This window comes from Anolis carolinensis, chromosome 1 (assembly GCF_035594765.1).
Source record: "Anolis carolinensis isolate JA03-04 chromosome 1, rAnoCar3.1.pri, whole genome shotgun sequence".
In the NCBI taxonomy this organism is placed as follows: Eukaryota; Metazoa; Chordata; class Lepidosauria; order Squamata; family Dactyloidae; genus Anolis; species Anolis carolinensis.
Genome location: NC_085841.1, coordinates 229,223,014 through 229,239,596, shown reverse-complemented (window position 1 = coordinate 229,239,596; position 16,583 = coordinate 229,223,014). Strand labels below are relative to the sequence as shown.

Sequence of the window (16,583 nt, the reverse complement as noted above, 5' to 3'; positions counted from 1 at the left end):
TACGGAGGAGGAGTTGTTTAAAGCTACAGACACTGCGCTATTGCCCACTTTTGGTCTAAAACTATTTAGCTGCTTGTGATTTCCTTTATTTCATCACTTTTAAATTTATTTATTATGCAACGCTCTTGGCATAAAATAAATAAATAAATAAATAAATGCCTAATGCAATTTAATTTTAATTGATTTGAAATGTACTGTATTATTTTTATATATGTGCTTTTATTGTAAGCTGCCCCATGTCCCCTATTGGGTGAGAAGGGTGGGATACAAATACTGTAATAAATAAATACTGTAATAAATACAACTCCCAAAATCCCTCTCTAAACAGGAATCCTGTTTCTCTAGGGAGAACTATTTCCTCTTTCGGCAAATTCAGTTGCACTCTGTGTTTCTTTTGATGCTTTTACATATGTTATCTACCACACGGAAGAAATGTTACCCCATCATCAAGTATACTATTCAAAATTTTACAAGAATAAATCTTTGCTGTTAATCTTTATTTTAATAATTGTGCAATCCTTTTTAAAAGAAAAATCAATTTTAACTGCATGTCTCTTCTGTAACTCAAATTTCTATTTTAGAAAATGCCTTATATTGCGGCTCATACTGTGAACCAGAAATGGTACATTTCCCAACACTATGATATTTTAAGTTATACTGTGTAGATTGATCTTACATTCCTTTGAAATCAATGCAGACATTTTCACTTGACTCTCATGTTTGCTGTGAACACCACCTGTGACCTAGGTAGAATATAAAAATACAACCCAAATTAGTCACACTATGAAATGCTTTGTCCTATTGCTTTATTATGAGCTACTTTCAAAACCTCCTCTAGTTTCCTCTAGTTTCATTTATATCTGTAAATTGAAGTGGACAGGAAATTGGACTTATGGAACAACAGGCTAGGGTATGATGACTCTAGTAAAGGAACTTAGGTCTTTTGACAAAAAAAATCAAAAAAAATCTATTCACACAATTTTCAGTTATCCAGTACTAATTGTGGGGCACAATTGGGATATATTTATGTGATTTTCAGTCAGCCCATACTGACTTACCACCTCATCAGACAGGCCTTTCCCCTACTATATGCTGGTTTGCCTCCCTTTTTTTGGCACAGAGCCCTTCACACGATGTAAAAGGACTTCCGGCCAGGCTTTATAACGAAAAGGGTGAACCAGCACCTGCTGCCTCCACAGCAACATGGCAACCTTCCCATGTTGCCTTGTCTTCAGTGGGAAGGGGGGTGGGCAATGATACTTCCCCCATGGGATGAAGAAAGTAAGGTAGGTGATGCAGGGCTTGGAGCAGCAGATTCTCTATGCACCCCGTCGGGAGCCCATGGATTCACCCAAATTCCCCATCTCCATGACAGACCAGTTTCTTCGACTATTTCCTCATTTGGTTGCACTTTATCTTGCCCTATTAGAACACTAAATAAAGAACAACACTCTGAAAATGGGAATTCCACACAGGAAACAATCAGGGCCAGCTAACACCTCCCAACAAAGTATTCCCATCATCAAAGTCTGGCAAATGTGTACTATGGTCACATGGTTCCCCCACCCAAGTTGCTCTTCTATTCGACGATAGCACTTAAATATCTACCTCGTTTACAATTTTCACTCATTGCACCTTACCCAGTTAATTTCATTTTATCTATTTGGGGGCCAAATCCATGTTTTTACCATGATTATCTTTTATACATATGTGTTTATTATTATTATTATTATTATTATTATTATTATTATTATTATTAGAATATTAATTTACTTTTTGTTTGTATTTTCTGATGTTATTATATGTTTGTTTGCTGTTTTATCCGTGCTTGGCCCCATGTAAGCCACCTCGAGTCCCTTCGGGGAGATGGAGGTGGGGTATAATAATAATAATAATAATAATAATAATAATAATAATTATTATTATTATTATTATTATTATTAAATACAGCCACATGTTTTACCCTTGGAGATATATCATAAGCTTACTTTGAATTGGAGGTATGCTGGAAGAACTGCTTCTTATCTGAAGGCCAACAAAGTCTCCAGTGTAAGCTGACTTGTCTATGAACTTTATCATACAAGGCAAGCAAACCAACATTACAGCTGGATCATCACCTTTGATAATGGTCCCTATCCCTCTGTCAGTCTAACTCTGCCCTGTGATTGTCCATCCTCTAGCAATTAATGCATAAAATCCATCAATAACTCCCAGACTGGTGCAACATATACATTAAAGCCACTTTGGCTGTCCACATACCATCATGAATATTTTCGGAATGATACGTGGCCATCCAAAAAACCCGAAAAAAACCAAAATCCTCAAAAATAAAAAGGAAACTCATCAGGAGCCATTTGTCTTCTCCTCCTGACGAAAGGAACATATCTACGAAACGCGAAAAGATGGGGGGGGGCAGGGGCTATTTGGGCCCCCTTCTTTTTGGGTGTCATTGGTATGTTCCTTCAGACAGGAAGAGAAGCCAAATGGCACCCGGTGAGATTCCTTTTTAATTTTTTTTGGGGGGGGAGGGTTGGGGGTTGGAGGAAGGGGCCATCTCACATCTCTAGGCTCCAGGAGCCCAAAAGATGCAAGATGGACTCCCCAAGGGCCTGTCCACACAGGGCCCATAGCCCATTTGACCCGAGCCTTTCACAAAGGCACGGGTCTAATGGGCTAGCAAATTAACTAATAACTTCCCACAGTTCAATTCTATATTACAGTTTCAGTACAAAAGTAGCTTTTCTTTTCCGTTCCTTGTATTTTTTCCCCTTGATGATATATAGTAAAGATAAAGGTTTTTCCCTGACATTAAGTCCAGTCGTTTCTGGCTCTGGGGGTTGGTGCTCATCTCTATTTCTAAACCAAAGAGCTGGCGTTGTCCATAGACACCTCCAAGGTCATGTGGCTGCCATGACTGTATGGAGCACTGTTACCTTCCTGCAGAAGCAGTACCTATTGATCTATTCATATTTGCATGTTTTCGACTGTTAGGTTGGCAGAAGCTGGGGCTAACTGCGGGAGCTCACCCTGCTCCCCAGATTCAAACCACTTGACCTTTCAGTCAGCAAGTTTAGCAGCTCAATGCTTTAACCTGCTGTGCCGCCAATATGTAAATATCTTATTTGACATCCAAATGTTGTACTCCTATATAGGTTTACTCCAAAGTAGGCTGCAAATAATTATATGGAAATTATTCCCAGATATGCACATATATGCAGATATTGTAGCCCATAAATCTAAAATCCTAGTAAAAATTCAAATAAAAGATGTAACTGCTATCATTTTAAGTTACATTTTCCCCCTCTCCACTCTGCTCACTATATTGCTGTACTGCTTAGGCTGCTATTAAAAAGAGAACACGTATGAGTACACATTTAAAAACAACAAGAACAGCCCTTGTTTATTCCTAGGTTGTTTCATCAATAAAAGATGACATTTCTGCCTGAAAGATGTTATGCTATAGAAATTAACTCTTAGTCAATTGTAAATAATTGTATTACGCTGGAATGTTATCACCAAGATTAGAAATCATTTCCTATGGAATCATATTCTTGCTTCCTCAGCACTGTTCCAATCGAAAGGAATTTGAATGAGGTGGATCTCATTATGAGCATAAAGTAGATGAAGCTTGAATAATTTTTATATTTATTTCCTGTAGATAGCCATTTCATTTCTTATCCTGTCTATCCAAATCTTATAAAATAAATTGTTCTAATCCATTCTTTGGAGAGAAGCAATGAATTTGTTTTTGCCAAAGCAACGTAGCTGTAGTGTATATGTATGCATAAAAATTTGTTAACACAGTTATTTATACAAAGAAGTAGAGCTCCCTTACCTTAGATTTCATTTACATACTCCATTTGCCTTCTGACAAGTTCTTCCCTTTCCTCTTTTATTTATGTGCCAAAATATGTCTTTTCAAATAAGTCAACCAAACCTTTAATGTATTGTATATTTTAAAACTACATAAATGCTTTCACTAGGTCTCCCTCCCCCCCCCCCCCCCACCCCACAGACATTTGTTAAAGGTGATGTTACATCAAAATTAGATATATTTTACTAGTGATAACAGCATAATGGCATTGTATGTCTTAAATATTATGAATAAATAGAAGTGTTCTATTTTAAAGTCTAATCTGACATTTATATTGGATTATCGGGCATTAAAAAGAAAAGTTTATCACCAGAAAGTTAGAAATGTCGACAGCTCGTGTTTTATAAATATAGACTTTGGGGCCTACTCCCTGAGAAAGAATGTGACCAATTTATTTTAAGTGCGCAAAAAAGATGTCAACAATCTATGTTTCTGTTCAAAGGTGACGAACAAAATTTCCCATAGGTAGTTCCCAGTTTGTAACTCATGTCATTCATCAGTGAAAGAAAAAGAGGCGGAATATTGATATAATAGGGTCATATTGCAGAAATACAGGTTTAATTCTTACTGCCCTATAGAAGCTAATTTACAAACATGGACTAATTTTTAAAAACCCTGATAGAAGTAAGGTAGAAAATCTAATCCACATCTAATTGTGAATTACTTTGGGACATTCTCCTACATACATTCATAAATACATACATACACCAGTATATTAAAAAAAAACAGGAAAGAGAAATTGCTATCAATCAAGGATAATATGCATAGGTAGACCCACACAAATTTGATACCATGCTAAGAGCTGTTTGAACTATGAGATGATGTATATGTGAATTTGACTGTAACATTTACACAGGGCTGAGTGTAATCATTGGATCATAAAGCAAATATGCATTTCTCATCAGATGGTTTCTACTATCAGTTTTGAATTGAGAAATGATAGGATTGTTGTGTGTTTTCTGGGCTGTATGGCCATGTTCCAGAAGCATTCTCTCCTGACATTTTGCCCATATCTATGGCAGGCATCCTCTACACTGCTCTATATGCCTGGATCCGATCCCAGATTATCTGCTTTAAACTGGATTATATGAGTCTCTACTGCCAGATAATCTGGAATAAGCAGATAATCTAGGATCAGATTCTGAGATATAGGGACAGTGTGGAAGGACCCTAAGTTGTCTCCTTGTACATAAGATCACATATTTTCTGGCCAAACTTCTGATCTGACATTACGGGGGACAGATACATGCAGGATGGTATCTCCTTTTATATGTCCATTAAAGCCCCAATATCTTTTGGAGTGATCCTTCTTTCTGTTCCACCACCTTCTTCAGGTTGGCTCTAGGTCAAGATAAAGGTTTCCCCTTGACATTAAGTGTAATTGAATCCAACTCTGGGGGTTAGTGCTCATTTCCATTTCTAAGCTGAAGAGCCAGCATTGTCCGTAAATGCCACCTAGGTCATGTGGCCGGCATGACTGCATGAAGCGCCATTACCTTCCCGCTGCAGCAGTACCTATTGATCTACTCACATTTGCATGTTTTCAAAATACTAGGTTGGCAGAAGCTGGGGCTAAAGATGAGAATTCACTCTGCTCTGCGGATTTGAACCACTGACCTTTCGGTCAGAAAGTTCAGCAGCTCAGCAGTTTAACCCACTGTGCCACCGCGGCCCAGGATCCTGGAATATAGGGAAGTTTAGATCCAGCCTCAGGCTCATTTGTTGAAAACAAGGGAGAGGGCTTGCTCCCAGTCCTTGCTATTCTTTTACAGATAAGCTAAAACTTTTTTTTGGCTTTCAGATCTTTAGAAGATGGCTGGGATGGGTTTTTAAGTTTGTGTTATATGCATGCATAGTCTTTTAATGAATGTTAAGGTTTTTAATGTCATAAACTGCTTGATTGTTTTAAAATAACTTTTATATTTATTTTTCCTTTAATCTGCTTTGTTTTCAAATATGTTGTAATCCACCTTGAATCCTATTATTGGGAGAAAGTTAAAGGTAAAGATTTTCCCTTGACATTAAGTCTAGTCGTGTTCAACTCTGGGGGTTGGTGTTCATCTCCATTTCTAAGTCGAAGAGCCAGCGTTGTCCGTAGACGCCTCCAAGGTCATGTGGCTGGAATGACTTTATGGAGCGCCGTTACTTGCCCGCCAGAACAATATCTATTGACTGGATTCAAAATGCAGACCTTTTGGTCAGCAAGTTCACCAGCTCAGCGGTTTAACCCACTGCACCAACGGGAGTTCCTATTGGGAGAAAAGAGGGATATAAATGAATACAATAATAATAAGCATGTTGGTAATTTATTGCACTTGTATGGATTCAAATGTGTATATTTGCCTTTTAGAACTAAAGCAATGGTTATAATGATCTTAAAACTAATCCAAGTTTATGAAGGGACATAATGGAATTATCAGTCCAGACACGTCAACAGTGGAAAGAAGCATTAATGTTATTAAACTGAAGAGCATAAAGTATTTTAAAAGATTAATAAGTAGATGGTGTAAATACATACTCTCAGATATTTAAATATATGTTATTTTATTCCCTCAAAGCCCAATTTCATGAGTGTTTCACTTCCACAGGCTTTAGAGACAGGAGCTAATAGGAATGGACAATAAGCCTCCTTTTGCCATGTTCAAGGACTCAAACCAAGAAAGTTTCAAGTTCGACTATTCAGGCGCTTATGTAGTGTTCCTGCAGCCTTCTCCCCTCTATCAAGAGCCAAACAAACACATCCAAAACATATAGCGGTGGGGAATATAGGATATTTCTGGGAACCATGCCAACATCTGAAATCTGTGTCTTGCTTCCCAAGCATTAGATCACACTTCAGCTGAAGTGACTGTAAGTCATTGCTTGCACCCTTGCAGCTTATGATGGCCCTTAGCTCTGGGACTTGATTGGCATACGTATATGCACCCTGTAACATTGCTTAAACACCGGAATTCAAAATGAAACATTCAGGGAAAAAATGCTGGATGGAGCCCTGGTTAGTTATATTATTTGATGCGGATGAAGAGGATGAGCATGTTGTGGTTGTATTATTTATTCAAAGCTACCCATCTTGTAGCCAAAGGAACTCCCAAAGTGGCTTAGAAATACCGTCCTCAGTACAAAACCCAGGTTTCTACATGATGCTATTCCTCTCATAGTGCTTTAACTGTGTCGTAGAAAATAGCCCAAAATGTCTTTCCTTTTTCTTACCTTTTACCTAGCAGCAGCCATTTCAACAGGTTACATAGTCTTTTTCTGTTTAGCTAGTCATTATAAGCACAGTAATTGGGTGCTTGTTTTTCCTTCTTCCTCTCCATTCCTTATTTCTTGCAAATTGTATCTGAAATGGTAGGTTGTAAACTAGTAGCCCCAACTCTCTTCTCTCCTGTTCTTCAGCATATCAAAATGGTTGCAGCGAGGCGAGTTATGGATAAAGGTGGCTGTTCTTTTAACCAAGATGATAAAACAGCCTTGCTTACCCCTCTGCCAGTGCCAAGTTGAGATAAACATTGCATGTTTAAATAGAGCTCATATATGTGCACATGGAAACCAAATCTAGGATTTCTGGGAGTTGAAGGTCAAAACATCTGGGAACCCACAGGTTGAGAACCACTGCTATAGGAGGAATTAAACCTTTCTTCACTATAGTAGTGGTGCAATCTGTTATCACCAAATTTAAAGAGATGGGAGACTTGAATATGGCTCTCCAGGAAACCAAATCTAGGATTTCTGGGAGTTGAAGGTCAAAACATCTGGGAACCCACAGGTTGAGAACCACTGCTATAGGAGGAATTAAACCTTTCTTCACTATAGTAGTGGTGCAATCTGTTATCACCAAATTTAAAGAGATGGGAGACTTGAGTATGGCTCTCCAGTGCCTCATCCAATTGTAACCACAGGGTAAAATGTTTTAGCATAGCTTCCACATTGGCTATTATATTATTTCGTGTCAAAAGCATTGCATAACAGATACATTTTAAAATGATGGGGGAAAAAAGGAAATCACAAGCAACTAAATAGTTTTAGACCAAAAACGGGCAACAGCAACCGCATTGTCCATAGCTTTAAACAACTCCTCCTCCGTGCATGAGGCAGGACATTGTGGGCAAGCATACATATGCGGAGTTGTTTGTTCTGCTCCACAGTCACACAAGGTGGAGGATTCCTCCAGGTAGTGCCACCTTGCCAAGTTGTCCTTAGATCTGCCCACTTCTGAGTCTGTTTAGGGACTTCCAAGTTGCCCATTCTTGATTTGCCCCTGAAGGAAGACCCTCATGGGGGGCCATCCAGTTAGAATTGCCAGGTTTAGCTGCCCAGAGGGACACCCTTGCTGTTCCTGGAGGAACATCAAGAGGAGTGGTGGTTCTCATGAAGCCCTTCCTTGATTTGAGTCTGGCGGGAGGAGGCTGATAGTCATGCAGTGGGTGGCTTTCACAGTGTTCGACCTTATTTCTCTCACCATTAGCAGCAACTTCCCGCCGCACGTCAGGAGGGGCAATGCCAGCTAAGTTGTAGAGTTTATCAACAGGTGTAGGTTTAAGGCATCCTGTGATTATTCTGCATGTTTCGTTTAGTGCTATGTCCACCTGCTTCGCATGGGCAGACTTTTGCCAGACAGGACAGGCGTACTCAGCAGTTGAGAAAGACAAGGCCAGGGCTGATGTTCTTATTACTTGTGGGTCTGCACCCCATGAGCTGCCAGTCAGTTTCCGCAGGATGTTGTTGCGTGCAGCTACTTTGTGCTTGGTGTTCATGCAGTGTTTCCTATATGTTAATGTTCGATCTAAGGTGACACCAAGATATTTAGGATGGAAACAGTGTTCGAGCTCTTGGCCTTCCCAAGTAACTTTCAGTTTCCTGTTGGCTTCACGGTTACGTAGGTGGAAAGCACACACTTGTGTCTTGGAAGGGTTAGGCTTCAGGTGGTTCTATTTGTAGTAGCTGGAGAGATCTTTCAAGGCATTAGTGAGCTGGTTTTCAACTGTTTCAAAATCTTTTGCTTGTGTTGTAAGGCCAAGGTCATCAGCATATATAAAGCTCTTTGTGAGTGGTGGTTGTGGCTGATCGTTCGTGAAGATGTTAAATAAGGTCTGGGCAAGAACGCTGCCTTGGGGTAAACCATTCTTTTGCCTCCTCCATCTGCTTTTCCGGCCCTGAAACTCCACATAGAAGCTGCGGTTTTCTAGGAGGGTCTGGACAGTTTTTGTAAAATCAAAGTCCCAGGTGATATGGTAGACTTTATGCAGCATTTTTCTATGTTGCACCGTGTCATAGGCTGCCGTAAGGTCCACAAAAACTGTTCCTGTAATGCAGCCTTTCTCATAGCCTTCCTCTATATGCTCAGTCAGATGTAGAATTTGACCTGTACAGTTTTTCCCTGGTCTGAAACCTGCTTGTTGTGGAATAAGCTTGGGTTCGATAACAGGTCCTAGTCGATTTAATTGGCTTACTACCTTTCCTATGCAAGCAGTAGGGAGAGGAGAGTAATCAGTGCATAAAAATACGCCGTTTCTCCTATATGCAGTTGGTTGTCTTCTGTAGATTTTGCTTTTCAAAAAGGAAGAACAGCAAGCACAAAGTCTCTTAAAAAGTAGATGCAGTTGACAGAAGGGGTGGAACAGGTGATGGGTAATTATGCTAGATGTTATTGTTTATGTTTTTCTCTCTTGGCTAAATATGGCCTTCTCACAATAGGGACTCATTCATGATTCTGTTGCTAAAATCATTCTAAGAATCCTCCACCCCCCAAAATTCCTTTTCTGCTTAGATCAGTGGTTCTCAACCTCTGGGTCCCCAGGTGTTTTGGCCGACAACTTCCAGAAATCCCAGCCAGTTTACCAGCTGTTAGGATTTCTGGGAGTTGAAAGCCAATACATCTGGGGAGCCACAGGTTGAGAACCACTGGCTTAGAAGTTATCCGACAATCATTTTTGTATTCCTGAGAAATTGAGATTTTAAAATATAGTTCCGGGTAAATGACTTCTGTTTCGGAACCACATAAACTATTCCTAAAGTGGCATAACATGACCCATCATTCCATACTATATTGCTTTTCCTTATCATTGGGAACATTTCATAACATCACAAAGCATGATGCGTCAGATTTTCAAATATTGTCTGTGTTATTTAAACTGGTCCAACTGGATGTAAATCTATGTTATTGCTTGTGTCTTGTATCCTGTATTCTATGTAATCAAGGTTAATCGTACCCTTTACTCCTGGGTTGTAGGGCTCTATTGGCCGTCCTTGGGACCAGTGAAATCATAGAAGTCATGCCTTAAACCTCTATAGCATGACCAGAAGAGTTACTAGACAGGATACTGCATTTTCTATTACTGTATATACGTGAGTAGCAGCCTAGTTTTTCAGCCCTTTTTTTAAGACTGACAAAGCCCCCCACAGCTTATACATGGGTGAGGGTCCTGGTTGGCTTATATTTGGGTCAGCTTATACTTGGGAATATATGGTACATTAATTATTTTTCTCTATTATTATTGGTATTATTACATTTATTATTTTTTCTCTATTATTGTTGCTACTATTACATTTATTTTACTCTATTTTTATTATTATTATTAATACATTTTTATTTCACTCTGATCTTCTTCTTCTTATTACTATTATTGCATTTATCATTTTACTCTATTTATTATTACATGTATTATTTCCTGTATTTATTATTATTATTATTATTATTATTATTATTATTATTATTATTACATGGATTATTTTACTCTATTATTATTAAAAAGATACATAAGCACATTTACATTGAAGAAGATGAGAATAATGATTTGATCAGAGTTGGACAGTCTTATCTTAAATTTGAGCTTTATGTAAATATTCAAAAACATTTAACCTACTGATACCTCAATTAATGTAATTTTATTGGTATCTATTTTTATTTCTGAAATTTACCACCCTCGGCTTATACTGGAGTCAATGTTTTCCCAGATTTTTCATGGTAAAATTAGGTGCCTCGGCTTATATTCGGGTTGGCTTATACTCGAGTATATACGGTATTTCTTTTCAATATCCTGGGCCTTTATATTACCAGAAAATATCTGTGTTTTCCTTACATTTTTTTTTAAAAATCCTTCCTTCTCCATCAAATTCCACAATGCCTGCATAAAAGTTGTCATACAAGTTTCTTTCAAAAGGTTCCAAGCAGAATATTAGAGTTAATATCTGTCTCCATTAATTCATTGAAAATATCTGCCATCCTAAAGGAAAGTTTGGGAAAAGTTCTTTCCTTTTCTGTTTTTCTGTTTTTGGAGTACAGCTTCAAATTATCCCTCATTCAGGATGTCCAGTACGGATGTTGGCTGGAGATTCTTTGAGCAATAGTCAACCTTTTATCCCCAGGTCCACTCCATCTGCAAGTGATTCTGCCTCTCTGATCAAGACATTTTGTGTGTGTAATTTTTAAGTTTTGAAAAAAGCTCTTACTTACACTGCTGACATTTCAGCAATAAAGTCTGTTTCAGTCCCATCTGACTTTGACTGTACATTAAGCAAAGCAACAACTCTGTAATACAGATCGCCATACATTTTCTTTTTAAAAAAATTGTGCAATCTGCACTATGAAGTTTTGAAAGACACAAAAGAAAAATAAATAAATAAATCCCCGCTCAAAATGTAGAAGTTATTTTTACAGTAACGTATGTCATGATTTTTAAACATTCAGGCCTTTAAACTTTATTTTTTTATAGTGTATGTTCTTGCCAATCCCAGCACACAGTTCTACAAAGTAAAATATTTGGCAGTGAATTCATATTAACAGATGGAAGAAGAAATTAACACGTTTTTGCTTCGCTAATTCACAGTTCTTTTAATACGCTAATTCTAAATCACCTGTTCTGACTTTGACAGGCTACAGACACCTGTTTGGGGTAATATTCCGCCGCTAATTATTACATGAGAAATTCAGTTTCCAACAAAAGGCTTTCTGTGTGAAATTGTCATAGCTAACAAATCAGTAATACTAACTTTATATAAAAATAGCTCACCATGTAATCTTAAATGTGCTTAACCTTACTTAAAGAACTGAAAGGAGTGAATTTACATGGTGTGGGCAACTCTATAGCTGCAGGCTATTGAACAGAATGTGTCTACAATGGCAAGATCTTTAAATAATGAACAAATTTCTAGTTTAAATCTTGGATTAGCCAGCTGAGTCAGTATTTTCTTTTGTGGGATCAAACATTTTGCTGGTGCCATGCCACACACTCAAATGTGGGCCAACAAATTGATTCCCCCTCTTTTTAGTAACTTTTGCAAGTTCATCTTTTGTGCAATGAAGTTTTTACTGCGTATAAACAAAATAAATGAATCTACAAAAGAAAAAGAAAACATACTTGTTAAAGAATGACTGCTTGGCAACATAAAAGTGTTACCTACACCTTTTTTTCTACCTTGATTTTATTTACACTGTGAAACTTTTTTAAAGAAGATGAATGGGAAATTGTGGTTTTGTAACATGAAAATAATTATGGAACTTGCTTTGAAATAACTTTCACCAATTGGTTCCTTTTTTATAGTTAACATGGGAGGACTTCACTCTTTGCAAACTAACTTTAATTAGTATAGTTGTTAAAGAAGCAGCCATGTTAGATATTTGCAGCATAATAAGGAATGGGGAAATGAAAAACAGAATTTAGCACTACCTTTAAGACTAACTGGTTTTTATTTTTACATGAGTTTTCATGGATATAAATGTAGGGAACCCTTGTGTCAAATTATGCAGTAGTTTCTGCCATTTTACTCAACAAAATAATTCATCTAATTTGCCTTCTTTACTGTCTGCATGACAAAGAATTCATAACATGAACTAAGAACCGCTTTTTTCCCATATCCCAGCTCAGTTTCCAATTTCCTGTGGGTCAAGTTTATATTTTGCTAGTTAATCCTCTTACGTGGGAATCAGGAAATAACTGATAGCATGGAAAGAGTGTTCCTCTGGGTAAAGTTGGGATGTTTTACCTAATTTTATGCTAGGTGAATTTGGGGGAAACATATCACATTGAAAATAGCTATTAGAGAACTTGCTCTGGTATTAATGCTTTTGATTCCTTTAGAACTAAATGTTAGAGCAAATGATAATTGTTTTTGCTTTTAAAGCAAAACATTTTATTGCAATCAGTTTCCAGTGCCAGGATAATTATGTTTTGTATAATGCTCATCCAACTTCATAATTTTATTTCTTTCACCTTGCATCTTCCAAAGTAAAACAGTAATTAAAATGAAAACTACAGATAAAAATCAATCTTTATCTGCTTGTAACTCTTTAGCTTACAGGTGAACAAGAGATCAGCTCCAGGATGGTTTACACTGCTACCTCCCTGGTTGCTGCAAAAGCAGGAGGGAATCCTGACTGTCCAGTGGCACTGAACCAGATGGTCACCCTTACCATCCCTTCCTGTTTTTCTCATCACAGTGGCCAGCAGTTGCGACATGGCTCATGTTGTTCACTTGTCACTTGGAGTGATATCATCCAGGGCAACACAGTGACATGGGGGGGGGGGGGGGGAGGACAAAAGGAGGCATCACTAGTCTTCCCCCCTCCTCTTTCTGATCACCTCATTTCTACAGCCAGCATTACTTCAGGCAATGAGTAACCTAACACAACCATGTCACGCCTGCTGGTCACCACAACAGAGAGAATGGGAGGGGCAATGTGTGTCATCGCTCAGCTACCCAAGCCCAGGAAATGGTTCATGCAAACAGTTATGGCTGGTTCTGTATCAAACCGCCAACTATTTATGTGGGCCCAAAGTCAAAATAGGTTCCAGACTCTGAGGGATAATTCAAAGTATTCCATGAGTTTGGTTAACATGGTTCAGGGCTGTGCTAAGCAGCTTTAGCCCATGTTAACCTGGATCAGTTTTGTGCATCATGTCGCCACCATCAACCTGATTCACTGGCCCTTCATACTAAGTGGTCTGCGTAGATGTGCTCTATGTCATAATATATGACAATCTGCTTCCTTTCCTGTTTGTAGAAGTGAACTGGGATATAAGAGCCTCTTTTGGAGGGAAAGGGAACACTTTCAAAAACATTGTTTAAAATTACAATGTCACAATAGAGGGCCAAAATTGATTGAAGGGACTTCCTTAAAAATGCTCATGGAGAGAGTTTACAAGACGAAACACATCAAAATTTAACTTAGACCAAAGGAAGTCCATTCCAGTCAATCTGTAAATGTTCTAGACACCAACCTACACACCCAGTGCTGGTGCTAGACAGCAGCATTGTGGTGACTACATAATAAAAATGCTATTAATTTTTTATGCTTGGAATGTTGGTTTGGTTTTGCTTTTCTGAAGGCAATGAAAGGCAAACATATTTCCAACTAAAAATCACTTTGCTGTTAATTTTAAAAAAATACCTTAAATGTTAGAAGTGCCACAAATTATCGAAGTATAGTGTTATATATACAGTGTTCCCTCACTTATCGTGGGGGTTACATTCCGGGACCACCTGCGATAAGTGAAAATCTGTGAAGTAGGGATGCTAGGCTTCTCCATAGGAAGGAAGTAGAAAGAGGGAGGGAGGGGAGGAAGGAAGGAAGGGAAGAAAGAGGCAGGGAAACGTGGCACCTGTTGCTGTTTGTGCTCCTTCTCCGCTCTGCCGCCTGCACCCGACTGAGGCCACCACCACTGTAAATCATATTTTTATGATTTATAATATTATTTTAGTGTTTATTAAAAAACCGCAAAACAGTGAGTCCGCAAAAAGTGAACCACAAAGTAGTGAGGGAACTCTGTAGGGGTTAAAAACGAGAAACTTTGTGAAAGTAAAATCTTATAAGTAGATTTTTATCCCAATGGTAGGATTACTCAGTGTTTCCCATACATAAGGACAACAAAGGTGTCTTGGAATAGGAGTGAGGAAAGTACCCGTTTTAAATACATATACCGTGTTTCCCCGAAAATAAGACGGTGTCTTATATTAATTTTTGCTCCCAAAGATGTGCTAGGTCTTATTTTCAGAGGATACCTTATTTGTCCATGAAGAATAATTCACATTTATTGTTGAACCAAAAAAAAGAATGTTTATTATATGGAGTACAGTAGTGGTCATCACAAACCAGCATAACCAGACAAACTATGAATCCTATCAAGAATGTATTGTTACTACCATTATTTCCATGTACAATACTCTATGATATGTACATTTACCAATCCTGCATGCTCTGGTGTTAAGTTTGGTGAGCATGCTTCCAATCAAAAACTTTGCTAGGTCTTACTTTCAGGGGAGGCCTTATATTTAGCAATTCAGCAAAACCTCTACTAGGTCTTATGTTCGGGAGATGTCTTATTTTTGGGGAAACAGGGTATGTTGCTTTGTGAGTCAGTAACACTCTTGTTGATCCATTAAGGGTTTATTTGCTATAAATTTTAAAATCTTAGCATGGGGCACAATAAGCAGTTTGCATCCTTTTTCCCTGTTTCAAGAAGCAAAAGTAACACTAGTATAATACCACAAGTTGAAAAAGAAACCACACCAGTGACTTATTCTGATGTCCATTTGTACTTCTGTGACTAGTGTTCTGTTCATATTCCACCAGAAAGTGGTCATGACTACCCATCTCATCAAACAGGCTGATTTGTCCATCATACATTGCTTGCCCTCCACTTTCGATATGGAGCCCATTACATGACGCACGTGTATCTTTAGCCGGGTTCCATGCTGAAAGGGGTGAGCAAGCGGCATATGCTGCCACTGCAAGAAAAGCATGAGGCTTACCATGTTGCTTTTGGATCAACCAGGGAGGGGGGAGCTAGGCTGGGGATGGGATCCCAGGTAAGTCGGGTGATGTGGGGCATGAAGTGATGGGTTCTCCACAAACCCCACTGGGACCCGATGAATTCACCACTATGTGTGAATCCTTACCCCTTTGTGATGAGGTAGACAATCATGCAAGACTGTAACAGGGGGCTTTTTCTGAGTTTAGCTACTTTTCACATCTAATTTAGGGCTCCTCTACATATGCACTGATCAAAACATCACTCCAGGTTGTCTTCATGATATCCAAGGACTTTTGATTTGTATCATGGGCTAAATTGGGTGAAACCAGTTTAGTTCTACACTAAGGAAAATTGGGGAATATTCCAAAGTTGGCTTCATCCACAGCGCACAAAAAATAAAACATATGCATACAAAACATGTGAGTGGCCAGCACTGCAGCATGTATATGCCTGGACATGGTTGGTATGCTGATGTCCATTCAAAGTGAGTGCATGCCTTTGAATGTAAGATTTTGGGATGTCGTAATTATGGAAATATGCCATATTGAAGGTGTGGTGCGTGTTGCTAATGGCTGGGAGTTTGTGATAATGAAAGTCCAAAGAATCAATGTGGGATAAGGATCCAAAGAAATACTAATGCTTATACAATGGTACATTCCCATTCCTTTCTCACTGCATCTGTCAAGGATGCTTTGAATGCGATTTTTCTGCTTCTTGGCAGGAGGTTAGACTGCATGGCCCATGAGGTCTCTTCCAACTCTATGATTATATGCAGGCCCCATGTCACCCAAAATATTCTCATAAGGCTCAGCAGACTCTGGAATGACTGACGGTGTGGCTCAGGATGGTATGTGGAGTACTTTTCTATAGGAGAAGCAACTTGGGGTGCATCTACACTGTGGAATCAGTGCAGTTTGACACCACTTTAACTGCCATGGCTCAATGTTATGGAATCATGG

General features: G+C 38.6%; 1 protein-coding gene across 3 annotated transcripts in view; it reads left to right on the top strand.

The window, feature by feature from the left end:
* arhgap15 (Rho GTPase activating protein 15) overlaps positions 1-16,583 on the top strand; it is a 505,752-nt gene that overhangs the window by 128,672 nt on the left and 360,497 nt on the right. The window lies entirely within an intron of this gene.